This window comes from Lonchura striata, chromosome 1, assembly GCF_050655825.1.
Source record: "Lonchura striata isolate lonStrDom1 chromosome 1, ASM5065582v1, whole genome shotgun sequence".
NCBI lineage: Eukaryota > Metazoa > Chordata > Aves > Passeriformes > Estrildidae > Lonchura > Lonchura striata.
In genome coordinates, this window is record NC_140703.1 from 28,328,620 (window position 1) to 28,334,619 (window position 6,000).

Consider the following 6,000-nt stretch of genomic DNA (forward strand, 5'->3'; position numbering starts at 1 on the left):
TCCAGCTCATGAATCATTAGCAAACAGACTTCGCTTTTTGTTGTTCTTGGTAATTATTTCATGAGTGGTTCATGCAAATAGACTTCATTCAGTGGGGGGTGTCTGCAGTTTGCTCCCTTCTCCCATTCAGGCCGTGTAAGTGGCTCCCTCTCTGATGTGCTGTGCTTTACAGCTCTTGAACTACATGTCAGAATGCTTTTAATTACAAGATTTCTGCTTCCTAATGCAGAAACCCCCCCGCCACAGCTGTGTCCCAAACGTACATGTCAGACAGAACCCCACTCAGACCCATCCTCATGAATAAGAAACAAAAGACAGTGGGGGAGGAGTGGAGATGAGCAGCTGTGCAGAATCTGAATAAATATTCACTGATTCTCTTTCTGCAGCATCTGCTGTCTAAGTCTCCTCCTCATGTACAAATAACACATGAAGTGTGTGCAGGGAGAGCTCAGAGACAGTGGCATGCCACATTTTTTTAGGGACTGGCCCAAAAACATTAACAGGTCCTAACCATTTCTCCAGACAGAAATAAAGATCCTTCTGATTATTATAATCTTCATTGCTGCCTCATTGTCAGACCTTGTGCTTCAGGCTCCCACAGCCCATCTGCTGGGGGCATGCAGCTTGGCATATCCAAAGGAGCCAGAGGAATAGCAGAAATTTTCATGCTGGAGGAGCTCTGTTCATCATAGTACACCCTCTTAAAAAACGATCTCACAGATGTGTTCTAAGATATAGTAAAATAGCTGATGACACGGCTCATGTTTTCATGTATATTTTGTAAAGAAATTACTTCCTGACTACGATCCATTTAGACCTTGACATACAACAATTGGCAGTGGTGGTTGTTTTCACCTACTGGGTTGTTGTGCAAAATCTGTTGTTTTGCACAGGCTAAGCTATTCCTTTCCCCCACCCTGGATTTCTCCCTAATATCCCTTGCCATGCTGTGTTGAATCTGTTTTGCTGAGTGATGTGCATCCTTTGTGTCTTTGTATTACTGCCTGTATCCCAACGCAAAAAAAAAAAATACTTCCTATCCTTTACAAAAAAAAATTTAAAAAGTTAAAAAAAAATTTAAAATCCCAATCCCTTGGAATAATCAGTTCACACACAGCCCTAAGGCAATTTTTCACAAGATGCTATGAGCCAGCTCCCTGTGGTTCAGTGTTCATGTTTTCTGTTTTCTGTGCTCCCCTTTATTTACAACTTTTTATCTGCCATGCCTTGAGGGCTTTAACAGACCTGAACCACCCTGGCTGGCTTACCTTTGCCCATTAGCCCAGACCTGAGCTTCAATAAATCTCCTGGGTTATACTGCCTGTGTACGTGTGCTCAGTGCTGTCCTGGTTTAATTAATTCTTTTTCTGGAGGTATACTGGGTCCACCTTGTAGAAAGTCTGGTCTTATTCCCTGTGGGGAGCCTGGACTTTGCTCATCACCTTGCCTTGCCCGGGGCTGGCAGTGGACTCTGCCTCAATCAGCACCTTGCCTGGTGCTGTGGGACTGTGCCTGGTCAATGAGAGCACCACCTGGGCTGTGATCACCTCTCTGATAATAATTCCTCCTGGTTGCTTTATGCCATGAACATCACACTCCAAGAAGTTGCTGTTTATTCACAGCATTGCACCAGGAGCTCACAGAGTGGCAAAGATGAGTATACATCAAAATGCATACACATAAAAATGTGTGAAGCTTCTGACTTTGAAATAATATGACTACCTTAAATCTCCTCCACTCAAAAATAACCATAAGTGGCTATCTGTGGCTACCAATGGCTGCCTCTTCTGGACAATCCTGTCCTGCTGCTCTTGAGGAATGGTCAAGGTTAAAGCTGTCACCACAGTTGTCCCCGTTATACCCAAACTCGTCAGAAGGGATGAAGATTTGCTGGAGCCTGTCTTACATTCAGAGTATATTCCATTCTCCTGTGGAAGATGGGGGATTTCAGCCTGAGCACTTGTCAGGGTGACATCTTTCAGCAACAATAAACTTGACAAAGAGAGTGAAGGGCACTATTATAGACAATTAACCTGATTTCAGACTATATATAGCCCCTATATGCACTGCAGACATTCAGAGAGGCTCCTGCCATGGTGTAGGGATTTCTATAGCACAGTAGCCTTACGCTGGAGGTGGGAAAGTGTCTTGAGGAAGCAAAGTAGGAGCATGCTGTGCCAAGTTCATCAGTCCATAAAAAGCTATCACAGGCAGTTTTCTGTTTTAAGAGGCTATTGGGCTCTTTCTGCTTTGAGAGCATTTCATGTATTATCCTGGTTAGAATGTGTGAGAACCCCAGGCTTGGTTCAGGGGTCTCATGTGATGGTACAGTCTCTCCTCCAACCTGTGCTTCCAAAGAAAAACTCAGCAGCTTCTTGTTGTTCGGTCTCAAGGCAGTTTAGTGCAAGCTATCTAAAAGATTTTCTTCTCTGGCTGCTGTGGTTTGCTCAGCAGCCCAGGCAGAGGCACACACACCCCTGACATCCTCTCTGTCTGCTGTCTTCTTCTTCTCTCCCCCTGCCCCTGGCTGTTGCTATCGTTCATATGGTACATTACGTGTTACATGTTTACAGTTTTTCCCCAATACCTACTCCCTATATTAAATGGTGCTTTTCTATTCTAAACCAATCCATAAGTGCCAGCATCATCAAGAACATGGAGGCAAGGAAGAAGAAGGAGGAAGAACAGGATCAGCCCACTTTCCTCCATCGTAGAACTTCTGACCCCCATGTACAAAATAAAAACCCCCCTGTACAGATGCTAAAACCCCCCTGTACAACACTAAAAAATTTTCCCCTCTATAACTACTTCTACTACACTGTCTAACCCTTTGTGACTGCTTGCTCCACCTTCAAAGTTGGTAACTCATTCCATGGCTCAAACTCAAAATCACAGCTGTTTGCAGCTGCCTGCCAGAGTCTAAAATGCTTCTGACCAAGGCCTGGAACCTCCAAAAATGTCTGAGGGACATGTTGAGTTCCAACAAGAATGAACTTCTAATACATTCATCAAAGACTTGCTTTTCATTTTCTTTTCTTTTTCCTGAACAAATACTGAGTTTTCAAAGGAACAAATGCTCATGAGAAATGCTTGTTCCCTCAGAGATTTTAATTCTTCAGAATAAAAGAAGCACTTGATTCTTCTCTAATTTTTTGTTTGTTTAGGCTGAGGAAGGGGTATTAAAACAAACAAACATTTTTGTATTAGAAATTAAATAGGATAAAATTGTTTAATATGACTGATGAGAGATGGTCCACATGAAATTAAACAGAAATTATGATTTAGTGATCATACCTAAATGAAGAAAATTTGGGGGTGGGGGAAACTTTGAAAAAGATTGAAAACTATATATTTGTAAGGAGATGTCATGAGTGGAAAACAGGCACCATATTTTGCTATTCCTAATGAAACATAAATGTGTTTGGGAAAAGTTGATGGTAGTTTATAGTTACTGTTCAATTTTAGTCAGAGCTCTGGCTGTGAATTTCACAGCCACAGATTCCCTGTTGATAATCTTTTTCAAGACCTTTGGCTTCATTGAATGCAGAAGGTTCATTGCAAGGTTCATAGCAGGATTGGAGTCAGCTAAGAAAGCATGACAGATTGAAGAAGCTCCGGCATCAGAGCACTGATCTGGGACCCTGGCAACAGGATCACAGAGCAATTTAATTCAGATTGAAAGGGAGGACTTCAGGATATCATGTGGTCTGATCCCCCACTCTAAGCAGGGTCAGCTATGAGATCAGATTGAGTTGCTCAGGGCTTTGTCTGTTCTGGTCTTGGAAACATACAAGGATGGGGACTGCATTTGACCCATCAAACTAATGGTTAGTGACCTGAACCTTATCATCCTGAACCATTTAATCTATTTTATGCATCTGTTTATCTCCTTGTGTTCCCACCACAGCAGTATGTCTGCTCATACCAGTAGACTGTGATGCTAAAAGAACTGTTTAGAGAGGAGCTGTCTCTAGCCCTGCTGCCTTATTCTAAGATTTGGGTGCATTCACTGTTAAATATTCAGATTCTTTGGTGATAAACATAAGCAAGATCAAATAACAGGCTGAGAAGTTCTCCCCGTTGCTTTGAAATGTGTCATGCCTAGCAAACTCTTAATCCAGAGGTATTTGCATGGAGCCCTAACTTCCTGAGAGGTTATTTTTCACATCCCTGTCTGCTAGGCACCTGTGCTGCCTGCTGATAGGTAGGCTGACGTCAAACACATGTTGGCTAAAATTCAGAGGCACAACTGTTCTTAATCCCCAAGATACAGTTAGAGTTAAAGATTCATACCTGGTACTTGCAAGTCCATACTAATGGCTCAGGGCTTGTTATAAGCACACGGGAAAGATCTTGATGTACGGGACACCTGCTAACAAAAGTGGCGCCATGACTAAATAACAAAGTTCTGCAAATTTCTCATGTTCTTTTCTGTAGTCATGGCTATAAGAGAAGCTGAGGTTGCTCTCCAGGACTGGATTAGTTCTACATCAATAACGATAACTTCAGCTGACTTTGAATGCCAAAAATAGAGTAAATTACTTGTCATTTCTCACACAGCTGCCTGTTTTTATTAGGGCTAACTCCTGAACCTTTTAGTGGACCATGCAGTGTGGTTGTGCATCGAGAATCTCCAGTAGTGGACTCTGGAGAGGACAACACACAGCAAGGTGGGTGCAAAGTCACCTTACTGCCTGTTTCACTACACATCCTGTGAGACAGGGCTCCTGGTCAGTGAGGGTGTCTAGAAGACACTGGGTGATAACAACAACTGTTATATTTTCATTTTATTTCTTGTCAATTGGCTGTAGCAGACAGCCCCAGCACATAGCCATACACTTTTATCTGCACTGGCATATGCCAAGATAGATGGAGTCAAAGTGCCTGTGTGTCTACAGTCTTCATCCTGAAGTCCTTACAGGAGCAGAAAAACCTGAGAGTCAGCAGGAAGGCTGCCAGCATTCAGTCCACAGCTGCCTGTGAGTGTGTCCACACTGCTGCTTTAGGAACACAAGGAAAACGCTCCTTCTGCTCTTAAAAGTCCAACTGCACCTATTAGGGATCCATGAGATGGCTGAGAAGAGCAGGCCAGAGGTGGCCAGAAGGAGTCAGTGACTGTTGACTTCCTAAAAGCTCTTGATATTTATTTTCCACTGGATATGGTGTAAAAGAGGGTCTCCTCTTAAAATTATTTTTTTAGGTATGACAAACTTTGGTAATGTGTTGCATTCCAGGAGATGGTATATTCATTGAGGAAATTTCAGAACAAAAGCCATAAAGAAAAAGAGGTATTTATTACCTAGTCTGAGAGCATCTGTACATATTCTGGATTTCAGGAATTCAGTTTAGCTATATATTTTTATGCTATCATATTTATAATTGTTATGAATGACCCATATATTTTATATTAAAAGAAGACTACTTTGTTAAAACAGTTACAGATGCCTACTGCTAAAATCCACTTACAGTAATGGTTACTGGCAAAGAAAAGTCCTTTAACATTCCCTTCTTTAACATATCCCAGCCCAACAAAAGCTATTCACATTTTCAGCTAACTGAATCCCAGTTCTCAGGTACTTTGCAAATGGGCAGTAACACAATAAATACCAGCTTTCTTGTAAGTCACACTGAAAGTCAAAAGTTCACTTCTCTGAAAATCCAAGATGGATATGCACTTTCTGCAACACAGAGGGTGTCAGATATGTTACTTTTCAGGGGGAGGAAGAGATTATACTTGAGATTTTCCATTTTAGTGCATTTGAAAGACATTTTTTTATCCATTTACTCCTCTAGCATCAGTAGCAAAAAGAGTGTGTGAAAGAGATTACTGAAAATATAAAGCCATTCAATAAATCAATAGTGTGCTTTCAGGTGGAATATTGTGTTCATTCGTAGTCACCAGCCTTCAAGTAGTAGCAGTAGAAATGGGAGTAGCTCAGAGATGGGTGACATGAATGATTATCTGTTAAAGAAAGATTGAGGAGGATGTTATCTCTTAGC